Raw genomic sequence first — 23048 nt, 5'->3', positions numbered from 1 at the left:
CAACACCACAGTTCAAAAGCATCAATTTTTCGGTGCTCAGCTTTCTTCACAGTCCAACTCTCACATCCATACACAACCACAGGAAAAACCATAGCCTTGACTAGACGGACCTTTATTGGCAAAGTAATGTCTCTGCTTTTGAATATGCTATCTAGGTTGGTCATAACTTTTCTTCCAAGGAGTAAGTGTCTTTTAATTTCATGGCTGCAGTCTGACACTGTTTCCACTGTTTCCCCATCTATTTCCCATGAAGTGATGGGACCAGATGCCATGATCTTTGTTTTCTGAATGTTGAGCTTTAAGCCAACTTTTTCACTCTCCACTTTCACTTTCATCAAGAGGCTTTTTTAGTTCCTCTTCACTTTCTGCCATAAGGGTAGTGTCATCTGCATATCTGAGGTGATTGATATTTCTCCTGGCAATCTTGATTCCAGCTTGTGCTTCTTCCAGCCCAGCGTTTCTCATGATGTACTCTGCATAGAAGTTAAATAAGCAGGGTGACAATATACAGCCTTGATGTACTCCTTTCCCTATTTGGAACCAGTCAGTTGTTCCATGTCCAGTTCTAACTGTTGTTTCCTGACCTGCATATAGGTTTCTCAAGAGGCAGGTCAGGTGGTCTGGTATTCCCATCTCTTTCAGAATTTTCCACAGTTGATTGTGATCCACACAGTTGCTTCAGTTGTGTCCAACTCTGTGGGACCCAATGGACTGCAGCTTGCCAGGCTCCTCTGTCCATGGAATTCTCCAGACAAGAATACTGGAGTGGATTGCCATGCCCTCCTCCAGGGGATCTTCCTGACCCAGAGGGCAAACCTGCATCCCTTACATCTAACCTGCATTGGCAGGCAAATTCTTTACCACTAACACCACCTGGGAAACCCATGCTTTAGTGAATGAGATAGCAATTCTATGTGTTATACATAGATTACATACACAGAGTAGCATGCATTCAGTTACTCATTCATTCAACAAATATTCATTGACTTTATATCAAATGCCTTTCTCTCTATGCTGCATTAGGGCAATGCCAAGATATTCACCTTTGCACAATGCCTATACTTAAGAACTTAATAGTTGAGGAAAATAAAGACTCTGATGTACCTGATTTTAGTGTATCATTAAGTGCTGAAAAAAGTTACACAAAAAGAACTCTGGGGTAAACCATCTTGTGGGTCTCCATTCATAATAGCAAGGGATTGAGTCAGATAATCTCTTTTCTTTCAGCTCTCAAAATTCCATGATTTTGTTTTACATATACAAATAATCTGTAAGGCTGCAAACCCATTTTAAATCATAAAAATTCTTTGTCCCAATTTGTTAATCATAGAATATGCCTTGTTTTTTTTCAATGTCATAAAGATAATGCTTTGTAAAGCATTCCTCAATATCTTGTTATAAAGTCTGTTTGTATTCTTAATTATAGTTACTGTTTTACATAAGACTGTTTATTTTAATTTTGATATATGCTGATATGACTTCCCTCATAACTCAGTTGGTAAAGAATCTGACTGTAATGCTGGAGACCTAGGTTCTATTCCCGGGTTGGGAAGATCCCCTGGAGAAGGAAATGGCAACCCACTCCAGTATTCTTATCTGGAGAATTCCATGGACAGAGGAGCCTGGTGCTTATATTGTTATCACTTTTAAAACCGATTGGTCCATTTAAAAATTGAAACTGAGAAATGTGTAGATATCACTGATCTTCCACAATTTTGGTTGAGCTTCCAGAGGGTGGGGTGGGGTGGGCAGGGTGGGGAGGCAGCATTGGAGGGCTCTTTCATTTCAGTTCAGTTCAGAGAATATCTAGTCTGGGTACTATAATAGGACTTGATATATAGTGACAATCTGAAAGATAATTATTTCAAAATGATAAGATACCTGTATGGCTAGTTCAGTTCAGTTCAGTTCAGTTGCTCAGTTGTGTCCGATTCTTTGTGACCCCATGAACCACAGCAGCCAGGCCTCCCTGTCCATCACCAACTGGCGGAGTCCACCCAAACCCATGTCCATTGAGTCAGTAATGCCATCCAACCATCTCATCCTCTGTCGTTCCCTTCTCCTCCTGCCCTCAATCTTTCTCAGCATCAGGGTCTTTTCCAATGAGTCAGCTCTTAGCATCAGGTGGCCAAAGTATTGGAAGCTTCAGTTTCAACATCAGTCTTTCCATTGAATACCCAGGACTGATCTCCTTTAGGATGGACTGGTTGGTATGGCTAGTAAGTCATTCTAAAAAACTACCTGCCCTTAGAGATTCTTGGTTCTAAGTTGAATCATTGCCTATGGGTACGTAGGTAAATAGACAAGAATCTGCCTGCCAATGCAGGACATGCTGCATTGTGTGGGTTCGATCCCTGGGTCGGGAAGATCCCCTGGAGTACGAAATGGCAACTCACTCCAGTATTCTTTCCTGGAAAATGCTATGGACAGAGGAGCCTGGTGGGCTACAGCCCCTGGCGTCATAAAGAGTCGGACAGGACTGAGCATGCACATAGATAACAATCACAAACTCTATTGAGACCCTCCTGTGTGCCAGAGAATTTGTCCACTGTGGATCATCAGGCTAACTATGTGTAAGCAAACTGCCAAGAGTGCTGCAGCATCCCACCGTGGGATGGTTTTTCAGCTTCCTCCAGAATTGATCCTGATTGATACCAATTTGCCTGTTCTGTCCTCCTGCTATTTGCACTCATCTGTGTAGTTCTGATTCCCATTTGGCCTTGGATCTTGGCTTCTCATGATTGGCTCAAGATCTCCTGCTGCTTTTAGACAAATTTCTGGCTCAAAATTTGCTGGTCATTTCCTCTCAAGGATGATTCTGGCATTTGTTCTTGTGACCTAAGTATTGCAAGCCACGGATAAAAGACACTATTGACATCTGCTGCTGTGCCAGGAAACAGAGAACCCTGGAGAAAGCCCTCCAGAAGGAGCTAGACTCCAGACGTATTTGAATCACTTTTTTATACAAAGTGGGTCCCTGTTATCTTTCTACAGCCATTCTCCTACTCAACACAGCATGTTCTGCAGTGAAACACTGATTGTTATCCTCCTCATCTCCTCTCTATTCTTGTACTTCTGAGTCTTTGTGTATTAAAATGTTTTCAATACGGTCTTCTCAGTCTAGGGGTTTGTACATGTCTTTCAAAGTCAGCTCAAGTGTCATTTCCTCTTGGAAGCATTCTGACTTTGCCACACCAAGTGTGAGGTGATCCTCAATGGTGACTCCGCATCAGCTGAGTCCCTGTTCAGTAACTGTTTGACTTCCCTGAGTGCTGTCACCTTATGCAGCATCATGTTCATCTCTGAATCCTCAGTGCCCAGGACAGGGACTGGAACAAAATACATGCTTCATTAAGTGTGGGTTGCGTGTGTGAACGCATTCTTAACAATGGCTCCTTGATTGCTAAATGCCACCTTCTTGGGATAGTATCACCTTGTGGAATAGTGTCAGGTTCAGAAATGTTTCATCTTTTCCATTTAAAATTGAATTATATTTTCCTGCTGCTGCCTGCTTTTTTCAGGCTTTCATTAAGAATAAATAGTGAATATTTGGATTTTCCCTCATGGTGCTTCGGGGATTTTTGTTGTTGTTTTGTTATAAACACTTGTTTTGGCATTTGTCTCTTCTGGTGGATTACCAGCATGCATCCAGTCCATACCTTTTTATACGAGGAAAGTATTTTTCAAAGTATCCAAGGACTGTATCATGATTGTTTACCCATTATTTTGACAATACCTTCTTTCTACCAACTAACTTTATCATATCTTCCACTGGAGCCCTTCAAACTTAATGTACTCCATTATTGTTGGAGATTTATAGTTTACTCTTAAAATCAGCCATCCTCATACATTAGCTTGGGGTTTCTCAATTTTGTTCAGGTGGCAGAACGCCTGGAAAAATGATGCATGTTGATGTAATGAACTCTTACTTAAAGGAGAAGCACTTTAAGTTACAGAAAATGTGGCTATATTCTATATACATGAAGTAAAAGTCACAACACTGAATGCACGTATCCTTGGAAAAGAATGAGGTTAGTGAACTATAATAATAAATAATTATTGCAGTAATTTATTTTTTCTTTCTTTCTTTCTTGTGGAAAAAAAATGCAAATATTCTACATTTTTCTATGTGAAGACTTAATACTTATGGCAGACCAGAATTTCTCCCTGGATGGAAGGTAGTTTGTGTCTTTCAGGGGGTGTTAATTACTCTGTATCTTATGAAGTGCCTTTTAAAACTATGTTTCTATAAAACACATATTTCTCCACTAAATTGAGTATAGACTTGATGTATAAATATATAGATATAGAATATATATATTTTATAATATTTTTTCTAATTTAAAATAAAGTTAATGAATATTATTTAGTCCATTTTTTGTTTTTCCCTCATTATTATTCTTTACTTAAAAAAATCTTTTTTATTGGAGTATAGTTGCTTTACAATGTTGTATTAGTTTTTTCTCTACAGCAAAGTGAATCAGCTATATGTAGATGTATATCCCATCTTCTTCGGATGTCCTCATTTAGGCCATCACAGAGTGCTGAGTTCCCTATGCTACACAGTAGGTTTTCATTAGTTATCTATTTTATACATAGTATCAACAACATACATATGTCAATCCCAATCTCCCAATTCATCCCACCTCCCATCCTTCCTTGGTGCCATATACTTGTTCTCTATATTTGTGTATGCGTTTCTGCTTTGTAAATAAAATCATCTGTACCAGTTTTTTTCAGATTGCACATATCCATTAATATAATTATTTTTCTTTCTGACTTACTTCACTTTGTATGGCAGTTTCTAGGTCCATCTACATCTTTATAAATAACCCAATTTTGTTCCTTTTCATGGCTGAGTAATATTCCATTGTGTGTATAAATATATATGTCTCGATTATTCATTCTCCTGTTGGACCTCTAGGTTGTCTCCATGTCCTTCAGTTTTTGATTCTTTGCATGTCACCTGCTAGTAAAGGACAAAATGAATTTACAAGTAGTGAATCAGTGTAAATTCAAACTCCATAATAATAATAATCCTGTAACCACTCTTAATCATCTGTTCTATATAAATTAAGCTGCATATTGGATTTTATTTATATTCATTATATAATGTAGTTCTCCTACTAACAACAGAGAATTCCACTTTGCAAATGAGGAAACTGAGATTATAGAGAATAAATAACTCATTTAATGACTCTTGAAGTTTCTGCTGCTTCTTTATTGTTCTCTTGCCCTGAATTTCACATATTCTTTGGGAATTCTATTGAAGTGAACAGAAAAGAATATTCTAATCAAATCTTTTTATGATATTAGTGTGATGGAAAAAATTAACCCAGAACTTTAGGCAGCGTTTCATAAAGCTTTCATTTTGTTTCTATTTTGATGGGGAGGGGCTCATTCTTACTTTTATAAGGTAGCAAGATAGAAATTGAATACCTTTAACAATGGTCTGCTGCAACCAGGATTCTGTAGCATTAGAAGGTTTTCTCTGTGAATTTTCATTTGACCTACCTTTTCTTAAACTCTGAATCCATCACTGGTGTGGTGCTGACTTGAGTGGCTTTGTTCTAACATACAAAGCCTGAATAAAAAGCAAATACATTCAGAAATATATAAATTGGAACTCAGTTCACGGAATAATATATTTTCCCTCTTTGAAAGAAAAATACAGTTCTCTGGATTTATAGCCACCAAAGAGTTTTATTGACACATTAATTTCTGAACATCATTTAGATAAATCACTGAGTCCTGCCAGTCCCGTCTTACGATTTGTGATGCTTTTCAGTGTGTCTGGGTCCAGAAATCAATGACTGCTTTGTGCTTATCAACATATGCCATTCTTCATCTATGACAGACAGAGCATGGGAAATAGACTGTTGTTAATTTTTAATAGGATTCACAAATAACATCCCTTTGGGGGTACAGAAAAGAGTATAGCTGTGCAGAGACTTTAAGATACATTAAAAACTCACATCAAATATACATCAAGACACAGTATTAAGGTCCTCACAGGTATAGTCAAAACAGCCATCCAGAAGAGCATCAGTTTGCTTAAAATGTCTCAGGGAGAGTACACCCATCACGTACAACTCACCATCTGTGACTTTCCATTAATTGCGATGGCATGACCTCTTTGGTAAGTGTACCTCCACAGGCCTGCTCTCTGCTTTCCCAGCATGACTGGAAAGGTTGCAGTTGTGAACAAATGCTCCTACTTCTTCTTCATTCTGTGATGCCTTATGATTTAGTGCACCCTTAGTGACTTACAGACAGTCTCATTTTTATGAAGCTATTTATGAGAAATAGGAACTGTGTGATGGCAAGGTATAACAGGAGGTGAAAGTGAAAGTTGCTCAGTCACGTCCAACTCTTTGTGACCCCATGAACCATATAGTCCATGGAATTCTCCAGGCCAGAATACTGGAGTGGGTAGCCTTTCCCTTCTCCAGTGTATCTTCCCAGCCCAGGGATTGAACCCAGGTCTCCCACATCGCAGGTGGATTCTTTACCAGCCGAGCCACAAGGGAAACCCAAGAATACTGGAGTGGGTAGCCTATCCCTTATTCAGCAGATCTTCCTGACCCAGGAATTGAACTGGGGTCTCCTGCATTGCAGGAAGATTCTTTACTAACCGAGCTATGAGGGAATCCCAGGTATAACAGAGAAATGTCACAAACGCTCACATTGAGCAACAAAATCTTACTGCCTAATGATGTTGTTGTCATTGTTTAGTCCAACCCCATGGAATATGACTGCCTGGTGATATTGGTTTTTGTTAGTGATGCTGTCTAAGACTTGACATTCATCTTACATTAATGCCAGGTAACGTTTCCCTCATTAACTCTCTTCTCCTTAATATTGATGTTACTCAGACTTCATTGTCTTATCCATTGCTTTTTGGTCTTCACATACTGCTCATCAGTTACCTGATTCAGTATGATGTCTTTATCCTTTACCTGTATGCTTTCGCCTTCAGCTTTAGCCTCTTCCCTGTGATTCAGTCATAGAAGTCTAAATATAGGCTGTACATTTGCACTTGACAGGACCCATTATCTCTGCTCTCTCTACTCTTGTTTTCCTGGTGGGTGCTCTGATCCTCTCCAGGAGCACAGAAGTCATTTTTGACTCATCTCTCTCCTATATATCTGTCCTTCAATCCTTCATCAGGTGATAACAATTATATCTTCAGATGTTTTTTAGAATGTGCACCTTTTCTGTTCCACTGTATATCTACTTCTACTAACCAAGTAGAGGCTTTTATCATCTCTTCCTATACAATTTCAGTGGCTTCCTGTTTTCTTTTACTCCAGTCGTGCTCCAAGTCTGTAATCAATCCCTCTCACAACCGAAGTGATGTCCTTACAGTGTACACCTTAGAACATCACTCCAGCCCTCAAGACATCTACAAACTCTCCATTGACTGTGGGATGAAGTTTAAGTTCCTTAGTACATACATGCTCAGTTGCTTAGTCATGTTCAACTCTTTGTGACCCCCATGGACTGTAACCTGCCAGGCAAATCCATGGACTGTAGCCCACCAGGCTCCGCTGTCCCTGGAATTTTCCAGGCAAGAACAGTGGAGTGAGTTGCCATTTCCTCCTCCAGAGGATCTTCCTGACCCAGAGATTAAACCCAAGCCTTTTGTGTCTCCTGCATAAGCAGGTGGATTCTTTACCACTGCACCATCTGGTGAGAGTGGCATGTAAATAATTATATGTCTTGATCCAATCTTCCTCCACATGCAATTTCTTTTCACTTTTAAGCTCATATTTCATACTCTAATTAACAAGATTTATATTCCTTTAACGTTTTGTGTGTTCATTTGCTTTGATCCATTTAAGAAGGATGTCCATCTTTCTTTTCTTGGCTATTACTTACTCATCTTTCAAGGTATTATTTTCTTCTGGGAGTCATACATTAACCCAAGGTTGGAATAAGTGGTCCTCCATGCTCACAAAAATATCAAGTACACATCTGTATTATCCTTAGTACTTATGACAATATCCTATATGTCGTCTTACCCTAATATAAGCTTGTTAGGAGCTACCTGCTTATTTTATTCTTTGACTTCATTCTTCTAGCCAAGTGACTAGCATAGTGCCTGACAACTGTTAAGAGCTCAGTGTTTCCTGATGTGAACCGAGAGGTATTTTGAACATCATTATGGACACAGGAATCAAGACTTAAATTCTGAGGTTTTTCATAATTACATGTCATTATTCAATTTTCAAAGTGTTTAGTGGATTTATTTCTGATACTTTTTAGGGTAAGGATACAGAAGGAGGGTGAAGCATGGTTCTTAATCTGAAGGAACATACTAGTGCAACCAGTATACCAGGGGTATAAGATATTTCATAGTCTTTATTTAATTGCCTATATTGCATGTTTCACAAAATTCACATATATATTTTGTGAATTTGTATACATTAATATCATGTATAATGTATACATTCAGAAGATAGGTATGATTATTAATTATATACCAGGCATTAAGACAGGCACTGAGAATTTTACAGCTATAAGACATGATCCTTACCCTCAAAGAGTTTACAGTCTAGTTTGGGATTAAACTGAGCAGCGATCACTGATTCATAAGGCAGTGTGATGAGGGTTTTATGTGCACCAGGAACATGCATGAATAAAAGAGTGCACTTGCCCTTGATTTGAGGGGTTCACTCAAGAACTAGTATAGTGAATGGTGTATGCAGTTCAGGGGGGATCAAAAAGAATTAAGGAAGGAAGGGGTGACTATATGTTGAGAAGTGGGTAAAGATTTCATGCACAATATGGAAACTGAGTTGGATGTTAAGGGATTGGTTAGGTGGTGACTATGATCTGACTCATCAGACACCATTAAAATTACTCAGCATAGATAGGGTATAATTGTAATCAAATAGCAATATATATTTTTCTTTCCTCTCTTATTTTGAGAAGGGAAAAACCCAAGTAATTTCTTGTTATGCTATGCCTATCATATGGTTATTTCCTTTCACTCATAGTCAAGTTGCATAAATGAAATTCATCTATAAAAATCATGCATGATATTTAAAGAATAGTTGAAACAATATTTCAAAGTTCATTATGGGGAAATACTGTAACCTGCCTCTGGCAAATTTTGTGCAGCAATCCACCTTATATATGAGAATTTTGGGAAGAGATTATCTTTATGATCCTTTAACAATAGGTGGGATAAGATGGGGAAATAAAGAAAACACTCAACATATCAGCAATGGAACATCAGCACCTACTTGGATTTATATTTCTTGGTTAGACTTTTCCTGGATTGTGGTTTTTTAGAACTTTGTAAAACATCACATCAGCAAATCTCAAAGAATCATAAGACATGAGTTCATTTTCCATCTGATCAGTGAAAATAGCATTTTAATCTTGAAACTTACAAAGCATTGAGGATCTCCAGTTTCAAGAATTTCAAAAATCAGTCCCTAAAGCATAAATCCAAATATCAAAATGCTAAACGGTCCTTTTACTCATTTAACAAGTTTTTTAAACCAAAACTCAAGATAAAACTTTCCTCAGAAACCTTCCTCAAGTAATGTGTAGTGTAACGCCCAACAAATGCTTACTTGTGAAGTGTTCCCAAATGACCAGTAGATTATTGCATCACACACTGAAGATCACAGTGGCTGCCAGTGGTCAGGTACATTAACCTCAGGGCAAGGCTCATGCTACTCTTTTTTCTTCCAGCTTTATTGAGATATAATTGGCTGCCAATGGTCAGGTGCATTAACCTCAAGGCAAGGCTCATGCTACTCTTTTTTCTTCCAGCTTTATTGAGATATAATTGGCTGCCAATGGTCAGGTACATTAACCTCAAGGCAGGGCTCATGCTACTCTTTTTTTCTTCCAGCTTTATTGACATATAATTGCCCTACAGCACTGTGTAATTTTAAGGTATATACAACATAATTACTAGACTTACATACATCATGAAATGATTATCACAATAAGTTGCTAAACATCCAACATCTCATACAGATACAAAAATTAAAGGAACAGAAAAAAATTTCCTTATGATTAAAAACTCTTAGGATTTACTCTCTTAACCACTTTCCTATATTAACACACAACAGTATTAATCATATTGTACACTACATCACTAGTACTTATTTATTTTTTAACTGGAGGTTTGTACCATTTACCTGCTTTCGTTCAATTCCCCCTCCTCCCTACTTCCCACAGGTGGAAACCACAAATCAGATCTCATTTTTTGTCAGTTTGTTTATGAAGCCCACTTGAACTACATCCTATGTTAGCTTATGTCACACAACATAGTGGTTCAATATTTCTATGCATTTTAAAGTAATCGCCATGATAAGTCTAATTATGACCGGTCAACATATAAAGATATTATATTAAATAAATATAACTACTGACTATAATCCCCACACTGTACATTTCATGTATGTGGCTCTTTTATTTAACAACCTGAAGTTTGTATCTCTTTATCTCCCTCCTCTGTTTCTTTTCTTCTCTTACTCCCTGCCCTTCTGATAAATACCTGTTTGTTCTCTGCATCTATAATTCTATTTCTGTTTTGTTATGTTTCTTCATTTTTTTGTTTTTAGATTCCACATATAAGTGAAATTATACAGTGTTTATTTTTCTCTGTCTGACTTATTTTAATTAGCCTAACAGGTCCATCCATGTTTTATCACAAATGACAAGATTTCATTCTTTTTCATGGCTGAATAGTGTTCCATTATACACACCACATCCTTATCCATTCATCTATTGATAGACACTTAGATTGCTTACATATCTTGGCTATTGTGAATGATGCTGCAGTGAACATTTGGGGTGCATATATCTTTTTGGATTAGTGTCTTTGTTTTCTTTGTATAAATATCCAGGAATAAGATTGCTAAATCATATGGTACTGCTATTTTTTAACTTTCTGAGGAATCTCCATATGTTTTACATAACAGTGGTACCAAATTTACATTTCCACCAACAGTGCATGAAGGTTCTCTTTCTTTTCTCCATACTTTCACCAACACTTTTTATTTGTTGTCTTCTTGATAATAGCCATTCTTACACATGTGAGGTGATGTCTCATTGTGGTTTTGATTTGCATATCTCTGATAATTAATGATGTTGAACATCTTTTCATGTGCCTGTTGGCCATCTGTATGTCTTCTTTGGAAAAATGTCTGTTCAGGTCCTCTGCCCATTTTTAAATCCAATTTTTTAATTTATTTTGAGTTGTATGAATTCTTTGTATATTTTGGATATTAACCACTTATTGGATATACTTTTTATGTAAGGTGATTACCCTGCTTTGAATGGTTCTTCTCTTCTGGAAACAAAGTGACATTTTGTTGATCCATATCTTCTTGCTTATGGGTCTCCCAGTGACAAGAAACACACATATTTATGAAATAGCTGACAAAGGCAAATGATGTGTTTGTGGTGATAGAACAGAGAGAAACAAACTGGCAAGCACAGACAGTGAGAAGGGCATCAGAAAATCAAGTCCTGATTCACCAAAAGCGAGATCAGCATTTTGGTATATTTTATAGACATGGAATTTCACTCTTTTTAATAAAACAGGAATGGTAAAATTATGGAAGAAATACAGTTTAATATTGAGCATTTCCATCCCCCAAATAAACATTCCCAGTTATTTGCTCTAGATTTTGAAAAGGTCTTTGGCCTCTTTTAGCCAAACACACATAACTATGATTGCGTGCCTGCTAAGTCACTTCAGTCATGTCTAACTCTTTGCAACCCTATGGGCTGTAGTCCACCAGGCTCCTCTGTCCATGGGATTCTCCAGGCAAGAATACTGGAATGGGTTGCCACGCCCTCCTCCCGGGAATCTTCCCTTCCCAGACATCAAATCCATGTCTCTCGAGTCTTCTGCATTGGCAGAAGACACTAGCGCCACCTAGGAAGCCCACTATGATTGCAGTTATAACTAATTTTAGAAGCCATTTCGGGCCTACTAAATAAGCAGAAGGTAATGATTAACTGAGTTCACTTTTATATGCTTGTTCAGTGTATTTAGAGTTGTTGAGGACAATTCAAGAAGAGAAACAGTTCCTGATTCAGCTGCCTAATACTGAGTGAACTGTGCCTGATTTCATGCTAGTACTTATGTAACAATGCACTGCTGATGATATGAACTAGTGGTAAACCATGGTGATTGCACTGAGCTGTACCTATATGTTGCACTTTTGTAAAACAGCATTTGGATAGAGGCAAAGACCTTTTGTTTTAGTAGAAGTTATAATCACTAACATCATCATTATTATATTTTCTACCAAGTTACAATGCCTATTATGACAAATACCTATGTATATATCTTTATATATATATATTCATATATGTATAGTGCTTCTGCTTTATAAGATATTTTTAAGATATCTGCTTTATAAGATAGAAGACAAAGATCATGTTCTCATTCTGACAGAATGATTGATTAAACTAAATTCTTCCTAATCCTTCTGATAGAAAATGCCTGGAAGTGATGAAAAAATTGTGACAAATAAATTTAAAGTACTACCAAATTTAAAATAAAGAAAGAAGTATCCCCAAAGAACAAAACTCAATGGGGAAATGGAAGTCAATGTACTAAGTACAACTTGACATTGGGAAAGAAGTTTAGAATGATGGTGGATATGGTGGTACGGAGTAGGAGGGAGATTAGGAATGTTATTATATTCTGCAGTTGGGCTTTAATTCCCAATATAGACAAATAATAAACCTTGAGTGAGACAATGAGTTGAAAAGTGAGAGATTGCTACATGTGTTTGGAACCACTGAAGGACTGTCATAAATACACAATGTAAAGATTCTGAGTTATGTTTCTGGTTTGATCCAGGTGTTACTGGACCACTGCTCTCACCGGTACTATTAACAGTGAAAAAAGATGCAAAAGAAGTTGAATTTACAGCACCGAAGAAAAGATAAAACAAGGTATATTGTGGAAGAGAGGTGACATTTTGAAGGGAATGGCATAGACAGCATAAAGTACTCACTTTTGTAGCAGTTAGCAAAGAAGGCACCATGAACTCCATTAAGAAACATGCAGTTCTTCTGGAACAAAGAACTACTGAGTGGAGTTTGCTGCTATAAAGTTACAGTAGAAAAACAGATACAATCTAAAGAACTGAGAGAAAAAAAATATGAGCAGAACTTCAGGAAAAGTGAAAGTCGTTCAGTCGTACCCAACTCTTTGTGACCCCACGGATTAAACAGTCCATGGAATTATCCAGCCCAGAACAATGGAGTGGTTAGCCTTTCCCTTCTCCAGGGGATCTTCGCAACCCAAGGATCGAAGCCAAGTCTCTGGCATTGCAGGAGGATTCTTTACCAGCTGATTCTTTATCAGGTGGATTCTCTATCAGGGAAATGTGGGGTCAAAATCAAAAGTACGAATATTCATATATTTGGAATTGCAGAGAGAAAATGGGTGCAGACAGTGTATATTAACAAATAATTGCTAAATTTTTCCTAAATGTGGACAAAATTATAAATTTATAGATTCAAGAAGCTCACTGTCTCCAAATATTATAAACTAAAACAAATGAAAAAACCTTTGCCAAGAACCATCATTGCTAAAATTCAAAAGTAAAGAAAATAATCTTGAAAGCAAGAAAAAAAAACAACCCACATTACTTAGAAGATTAACCATGAGCAGTTTTTTGTACATCAATTAAGCATCAGTAAAGCTGGGAGACAGAATGTGGTCCACTGGAGAAGGGAATGTCAAACCACTTCAGTTTTCTTGCCTTGAGAACCCCATGAACAGTATGAAAAGGCAAAATGATAGGATACTGAAAGGGGAACTCCCCAGGTCAGTAGGTGCCCAATATGCTACTGGAGATTAGAGGAGAAATAACTCCAGAAAGAATGAAGGGATGGAGCCAAAGCAAAAACAATACCCAGTTGTGGATGTGACTGGTGATAGAAGCAAGGTCTGATGCTGTAAAGAGCAATATTGCATAGGAACCTGGAATGTCAGGTCCATGAATCAAGGCAAACTGGAAGTGGTCAAACAGGAGATGGCAAGAGTGAACACCAACATTCTAGGAATCAGCGAACTAAAATGGACCGGAATGGGTGAATTTAACTCAGATGACCATTACATCTACTACTGTGGGCAGGAATCCCTTAGAAGAAATGGAGTAGCCATCATGGCCAACAAGAGTCTGAAATGCAGTACATGGATGCAATCTCAAAAACGACAGAATGATCTCTCTTAGTTTCCAAGGCAAACCATTCAATATCACGGTAATCCAAGCCTATGCCCTGACCAGCAACGCTGAAGAAGCTAAAGTTGAATGGCTCTATGAAGACCTACAAGACCTTTTAGAACTAATATGATGTCCTTTTCATTATAGGAGACTGGAATGCAAAAGTAGAAGCTCAAGAAACGCCTGGAGTAACAGGCAAATTTGGCCTTGGAATACAGAATGAAGCAGGGAAAAGGCTAATAGAGTTTTGCCAAGAGAATGCAGTGGTCATAGCAAACACCCTCTTCCAACAGCACAAGAGAAGACTCTATACAGGGGCATCACCAGATGGTCAACACCAAAATCAGATTGATTATATTCTTTGCAGCCAAAAATGGAGAATCTCTATACAATCAGCAAAACAAGACTGGGAGCTGACTGTGGCTCAGATCATGAAGTTCTTATTGCCAAATTCAGACCGAAATTGAAGAAAGTGGAGAAAACCACTAGACTATTCAGGTATGACTTAAATCAAATCCCTTATGATTATATAGTGGAAGTGAGAAATAGATTTAAGGGCCTAGATCTGATAGATAGAGTGCCTGATGAACTATGGAATGAGGTTCGTGACATTGTTTAGGAGACAGGGATCAAGACCATCCCCATGGAAAAGAAATTCAAAAAAGCAAAATGGCTGCCTGGGGAGGCCTTACAAAGAGCTGTGACAAGAAGAGAAGTGAAAAGCAAAGGAGAAAAGGAAAGATATACCCATCTGAATGCAGAGTTCCAAAGAACAACAAGGAGTGACAAGAAAGCCTTCCTCAGTGATCAATGCAAAGAAATAGAGGAAAACAACAGAATGTGAAAGACTAGAGATCTCTTCAGAAAATTAGATATATCAAGGGAATATTTCATGCAAAGATGGGCTCGATAAAGGACAGAAATGGTATGGACCTAACAGAAACAGAAGATATTAAGAAGAGGTGGCAAGAATACACAGAAGAACTGTACAAAAAAGAGTGTCATGACCAATACAATCACAATGGTGTGATCACTCACTCAGAGCCTGATGTCCTGGAATGTGAAGTCAAGTGGGCCTTAGAAAGCATCACTATGAACAAAGCTAGTGGAGGTGATGGAATTCCAGTTGAGCTATTTCAAATCCTGATATATGATGCTATGAAAGTGCTGCACTCAATATGCCAGCAAATTTGGAAAACTCAGCAGTGGCCACAGGACTGGAAAAGGTCAGTTTTCATTCCAATCCCAAAGAAAGGCAATGCCAAAGAATGCTCAAACTACTGCACAATTGCACTCATCTCACACAGTAGTAAAGTAATGTTCAAAATTCTCCAAGCCAGGCTTCAGCAATATGTGAACCGTGAACTTCCAGATGTTCAAGCTGGATTTAGAAAAGGCAGAGGAACCAGAGATCAAATTGCCAACATCTGCTGGATCATTGAAAAAGCAAGAGAGTTCCAGAAAAACATCTATTTCTGCTTTATTGACTATGCCAAAGCCTTTGACTGTGTGGATCACAATAAACTGGAAAATTCTTCAAGAGATGGGAATACCAGACCACCTGACCTACCTCTTGAGAAACCTATATGCAGGTCAGGAAGCAACAGTTAGAACTGGACATGGAACAACAGACTGGTTCCAAATAGGAAAAGGAGTACGTCAAGGCTGTATATTGTCACCCTGCTTATTTAACTTCAATGCAGAGTATGTCATGAAAAACGCTGGACTGGAAGAAGCACAAGCTGGAATCAAGATTTCAGGAAGAAATACCAATAACCTCAGATATGCAGATGACACCACCCTTATGGCAGAAAATAAAGAGGAACTAAAGAGCCTCTTGATGAAAATGAAAGTGGAGAGTGAAAAAGCTGGCTTAAAGCTCAACATTCAGAACACTAAGAGCATCTGGTCCCGTCCCTTCATGGCAGACAGATGGGGAAACAGTGGAAACAGTGGCTGACTTTATTTTTTGGGCTCCAAAACCACAGCAGATGGTGATTGCAGCCATGAAATTAAAAGACACGCTCCTTGGAAGGAAAGTTATGACCAACCTGGATAGCACATTGAAAAGCAGAGATATTACTTTGCCAACAAAGGTCCATCTAGTCAAGGCTATGGTTTTTCCAGTGGTCATGTATGGATGTGAGAGTTGGACTGTGAAGAAAGCTGAGAGCTGAAGAATTGATGCTTTTGAACTGTGGTGTTGGAGAAGACTCTTGAGAGTCCCTTGGACTGCAAGGAGATCCAACCAGTCCATTCTGAAGGAGATCAGCCCTGGGATTTCTTTGGAAGGAATGATGCTAAAGCTGAAACTCCAGTACTTTGGCCACCTCATGCGAAGAGTTGACTCATTGGAAAAGACTCTGATGCTGGGAGGGATTAGGGGAGGAGGAGAAGGGGACGACAGAGGATGAGATGGCTGGATGGCATCACTGACTCGATGGACATGAATTTGCGTGAACTCCAGAGTTAGTGATGGACAGGGAAGCCTGGCGTGCTGTAATTCATGGGGTCGCAAAGAATCGGACACGACTGAGTAACTGAACTGAACTCAACTGAACTGAAAGCAGGATAAATGGTATGTATCTGGGTAAATATAAAGGAATGTATTTTTTAAGATCTTTAAAACATGTATTACTGTTAAAAGCAAAAATTATCATGTTTATAATGGATTTCAATATATATAAAAGTAATACATATGAGAATTAGAAGGGCAGGTTTAAGGAACCTATATGGGTATAAATCTTCTTCTGTACTTAAAATAGCAGCAGAATAATAACTTTAAGTAGGTTGTGAATGGAAGGTATGTGCATTTTACTACCTAGAGTAAGTATTGAAGAAATGATACAAAGAGATTAGCCAAAAGACCAGTGCTGTTGTTGAGTTGCTAATTCATGTCCAACTCTTTGTGACTCTATGGCCCGCCAGACTCCTTTGTCCATGAGATTTCCCAGACAAGAATACTGGAGTGGGTTGCCATTTCCTTCTCCAGGGGATATTCTCAACCCAGGGATTAAATCCATGTCTCCTGCATTGTGAATTCTTTAATGCTGAGCCACCAGGGAAACTCTAAAAGGCCAACAGGTAAATTTAAAAGGAGTTTATATTTTAAAAATTTAAATAGAATATTAAAAATAGTTCAGTAATCCAGAAGGAAGAAGGGAAAGAGGCTTAGGCTCAGGTCAGTCGCTCAGTCGAGTCTGACTCTTTGTGACCCCATGAACTGCAGGCCTCCCTGTCCATCACCAACTCCTGGAGTCCACCCAAACCCATGTGCATTGAGTCAGTGATGCCATTCAACCATCTCATCCTCTGTTGTCCCCTTCTCCTCCTGCCCCCAATCCCTCCCAGCATCAGGGTCTTTTCCAATGAGTCAACTCTTCGCATGAGGTGGCCAAAGTACTGGAGTTTCAGCTTTAGCATCAGTCCTTTCAGACCCAGGACTGATCTCATTTAGGATGGACTGGTTGGATCTCCTTGCAGTCCAAGGGACTCTCAAGAGTCTTCTCCAACACTGCAGTTCAAGAGCATCAATTCTTCAGCACTCAGCTTTATTTATAGTCCAACTCTCACATCCATACATGACCACAGGAAAAACCATAGCCTTGACTAGACAGATCTTTGTGGACAAAGTAATATCTCTGCTTTTTAATATGCAATCTAGGTTGGTCATAACTTTCCTTCCAAGGAGTAAGTGTGTTTTAATTTCATGGCTGCATTCACCATCTGCAGTGATTTTGGAGCCCAGAAAAATAAAATCTGACACTGTTTCCACTGTTTCCCCATCTATTTGCCGTGAAGTGATGGGACAAGATGCCATGATCTTAGTTTTCTGAATGTTGAGCTTTAAGCCAACTTTTTCGCTCTCCTCTTTCACTTTCATGAAGAGGCTCTTTAGTTTTTCTTCACTTTCTGCCATAAGGGTGGTGTCATCTGCGTCTCTGAGTTTACTGATAATTCTCCTGGCAATCTTCATTCCAGTTTGTGCTTCCTCCACTCAGCATTTCTCATGGTGTACTCTGCATATAAGTAAATAAGCAGGGTGACAATATACAGCCTTGACGTACTCCTTTTCCTATGTGGAACCAGTCTGTTGTTCCATGTCCAGTTCTAACTGTTGCTTCCTGACCTGCATACAGGTTTCTCAAGAGGTAGGTCAGGCGGTCTGGTATTCCCATCTCTTTCAGAATTTTCCACAGTTTATTGTGATCCACACAGTCAAAGGCTTTGGCATAGTCAATAAAGCAGAAATAGATGTTTTTCTGGAACTCTCTTGCTTTTTGAATGATCCAGCAGATGTTGGCAATTTGATCTCTGGTTCCTCTGCCTTTTCTAAAACCACCTCCAAGGTAAGGAGCAGCATCTGAGCTTTTCTGGAGCAGCTGTGAGGAGATACCCCATATCCAAGGTAAGTAATGGATATATCTTTTGGATATATATCCCATATCCAAGTAAGATGGTACGCACTGAGAGAGGGCATCAGAGAGCAGACAGACGGAAACCACAGTCACAGACACCAGGCAAATCTGATCACAGGGACCACAGCCTTGTCTAACTCAATGAAACTAAGCCATACTCTGTGGGGCCACCCAAGACGGATGGGTCATGGTGGAGAGGTCTGACAGAATGTGGTCCACTGGAAAAGGGAATGGCAAACCACTTCAGTATTCTTGCTTTGAGAACCCCATTAACAGTATGAAAAGGCAAAAAAGATAGGACACTGAAAGATGAACTCCCCAGATCGATAGGTGCCCAATATGCTACTGGCAATCAGTGGAGAAATAACTCCAGAAAGAATGAAGGGATGGAGCCAAAGCAAAAAGCAAAAACAACACTCAGCTATGGATGGGACTGTTGATAGAAGTAAGGTTTGATGCTGTAAAGAGCAATATTGCGTAGGAACCTGGAATGTTAGGTCCATGAATCAAGGCGAATTGGAAGTGGTCAAACAGGAGATGGCAAGAGTGAACACCAACATTCTAGGAATCACTGAACTAAAATGGACCGGAATGGGTGAATTTAACTCAGATGACCATTATATCTACTAACTACTGTGGGCAGGAATCCCTTAGATGAAATGGAGTAGCCATCATGGTCAACAAAAGAGTCCGAAATGCAGTACTTGGATGCAATCTCAAAAACGACAGAATGATCTCTGTTCGTTTCCAAAGCAAACCATTCAATATCACGGTAATCCAAGCCTCTGCCCCAACCAGCAACGCTGAAGAAGCTGAAGTTGAACAGTTCTATGAAGACCTACAAGACCTTCTAGAACTAACACCCAAAAAAGATGTCCTTTTCATTATAGAGGACTGGAATACAAAAGTAGGAAGTCAAGAAACACCTGGAGTTAACAGGCAGATTTGGCCTTGGAATACGGAATGAAGCAGGGCAAAGGCTAATAGAGAATTCTACCAAAAGAACGCACTGGTCATAGCAAATACCCTCTTCCAACAACACAGGAGAAGACTCTACACATGGACATCACCAGATGGTCAACACTGAAATCAGATTGATTATATTCTTTGCAGCCAAAGATGGAGAAGCTCTATACAGTCAGCAAAAACAAGACCGGGAGCTGACGGGCTCAGATCATGAAGTTCTTATTGCCAAATTCAGACTGAAATTGAAGAAAGTGGAGAAAACCACTAGACCATTCAGGTATGACCTAAATCAAATCCCTTATGGCTATACAGTGGAAGTGAGAAATAGATTTAAGGTTCTAGATCTGATAGAGAGAGTGCCTGATGAACAATGGCCAGAGGTTCGTGACCTTGTACAGGAGACAGGAATCAAGACCATCCCCAAGAAAAAGAAATGCAAAAAAGCAAAATGGCTGTCTGAGGAGGCCTTAAAAATAGCTGTGAAAAGAAGGGAAGGGAAAAGCAAAGGAGAAAAGGAAAGATATGCCCATCTGAATGCAGAGTTCCAAAGAATAGCAAGGAGAGATAAGAAAGTCTTCTTTAGCAATCAATGCAAAGAAATAGAGGAAAACAATAGAATGGGAAAGACTAGAGATCTCTTCAAGAAAATTAGAGATACCAAGGGAACATTTCATGCAAAGATGGGCTCAATAAAAGACAGAGAGAGTGGGACCTAACAGAAGCAGAAGATAAGAGGAAGCAAGATAAGAAGAGGTAGCAAGAATACACAGAAGAACTGTACAAAAAAGATCTTCATGACCCAGATAATTACAATGGTGTGGTTACTCACCTAGAGCCAGACATCCTGGAATGTGAAGTCAAGTGGGCCTTAGGAAACATCACTATGAACAAAGCTAGTGGAGGTGATGGAAAGAGGCCTAGAGAAACATAAAAAGAGAGGAGAAACAAAAAATGAAAAATAAAATGGTAGTGCTAACTGCCAAGAAAAGATGTTTTAAAAATCAGATACTATTTAATATGTATTGATTTGGCAAAATAATTGGCAAGTATGACACTTATGTGTGGGTGTAGCAAAACTGTGGCTATAGCAAAATTGATTCTCATACATTGCTATTGTGAATGCAAATTACTATCAACGCGACATAGTGATAACCTGTACATGAGCAATTTAACTTTTATGTGTGTGCTTTAGAGAAACTATGGTAAACATGCTTGAAAAACATGTGCAAAGATTTACTGAAACATTTTTAAAAACTCATTTTTTAATAGAGGGAAAAATGCAAAAATATAGTTTTATAGAATTTAATTCTGACAAAATATTCAATGTAATTCTGACAGAATATAGTTCTGACAAAACATGATGCACTGGAGAAGGTAATACAAACCATTTCAGTATTCCTGCCTCAAGAACTCCATGAACAGTATAGAATGTAATGCCAGTTAATTAACATTAAAATTTTAAAAATGCTGCCTATTGTTTATGGATACTACAGTAAGTTTAAAGCTCTGATTAGGAACCACAAAATCATGAGTGTCATCACATTTGAGCAGGAAGGTAATAAGCGTGAGAAGGTAGCTATACTGTTCAGATTTTTAAAAGAAACCAGAAGCAAAAATAATTTTTTGAAATAAAGGAAATACACAATTACTTATAGCGCCTATTTATACAATTCACTTTACAGGCCTTTTTACCCCATAGTACTTTTTGTTATGATAATTTCAGTGTCAGTTGATTGAGTTATCCAGGGATAATGAAAAAAGGAACAAATACTGATCATTCATCTCCTGCTTTATTCATCATTCTTAGGAAAGGCAGTAGTCTGATTGGAATGTACACATTTTGATTCCTCCTAATTTGCTAGGGGTTGAGGTAGGACTCACAATCTGTGATGTCCCATTCCTGACACCTGGTTTTGACACTTTAGAATTTCCTTTTTTACTGGGGCAGTGGCTTAACCAGTGCTAGCACTGCCATGGCTGTGTTAGAAGTATTATAACTTTCAATCTCCTGTACATGTTTCCAAATATTTTACAGGTTAAGCAAGCATCATTTCTTACTCTCTAAGCAGCTCACAATAATTGAGGAAGAACTCTAAAAACTGAGAAGTCAAAAATGGAATGTCATAGTGCAATGCTATGCAACAATTAAAAATAATCACGTGGTAATATGCTCCCACGATACTATTAGGGAAAAAAACAGTGTCCAAATCCATAGTTTGATGCTACTGATGTAGAAATTTTGTTAAAGTTAGTAATAATTATAAACACATGGATGCATAGATTCATATTTCCCCAGGGTGGGAGTGGAAGGGAACTCTATGTACCAAAATGTTACCTCTGTTTATCACTACTTAATGAAATCTATCAGAGAAGGCAATGGCAACCCACTCCAGTACTCTTGCCTGGCAAATCCTGTGGACCGAGGGGCTGGTAGGCTGCAGTCCCTGGGGTCGCTGGGAGTCGGATACAACTGAGCGACTTCATTTTCACTTTTCACTTTCATGCATTGGAGAAGGAAATGGCAACCCACTCCAGTGTTCTTGCCCGGAGAATCCCAGGGACGGGGGAGCCTGGTGGGCTGCGGTCTCTGGGGTCACACAGAGTCAGACACGACTGAAGCGACTTAGCAGCAGCAGCAATGAAATCTATGACTACACCTTTTTCTTTCTTTCTGTATTGTCTATTGTTCAATGGATGCTTTTACTTTCATAATTTAGAATGTTCAACTCTAAAGACAATTAATTTAAACTTTATTTAAATTTAAATAAATTTCAGAAATTTGGTAAATTTCAGAAGTATGGCATCTGTTTTTACCCACTTCCTACAAATAGTGTGTTTAAAGTTAGAGTGCTATCTGCTGCTGCTGCTGCTGCTGCTGCTAAGTCTCTTCAGTCGTGTCCGACTCTGTGCGACCCCATAGATGGCAGCCCACCAGGCTCTGCCGTCCCTGGGATTCTCCAGGCAAGAACACTGGAGTGGGTTGCCATTTCCTTCTCCATTGCGTGAAAGTGAAAAGTGAAAGTGAAGTCGCTAAGTCTCGACTGACTCGTAGCGACCCCATGGAATGCAGCCCACCAGGTTCTTCCATCCATGGGATTTTCTAGGCAAGAGTACTAGAGTGGCTTGCCATTGCCTTCTCCGGAGTGCTATCTAATTGTGGCTAATTCAAAGATAAATTTAGTTTTATTTCCACATTTGTTACTGAGGGCTTCCCACGTGGTGCCAGAAGAAAAGAATCCACCTGCCAATACAAGAGACACAAGAGATCCAAGTTCAAACCCTGAGTCAGGAAGATCTTCTGGAGAAGGAAATGGCAACGCATCCCAGTATTCTTGTTTGGAGAATCCCATGGACAGAGGAGACTGGCAGGGTACAGTCATGGGGTCGCAAAGAGTCAGACACAACTGAGCGCCTGATCACAGCACGTCTGTTATTGAATTTG

Source organism: Bos indicus x Bos taurus, chromosome 5, assembly GCF_003369695.1.
Source record: "Bos indicus x Bos taurus breed Angus x Brahman F1 hybrid chromosome 5, Bos_hybrid_MaternalHap_v2.0, whole genome shotgun sequence".
NCBI lineage: Eukaryota > Metazoa > Chordata > Mammalia > Artiodactyla > Bovidae > Bos > Bos indicus x Bos taurus.
This window is presented reverse-complemented; position numbering follows the sequence as displayed.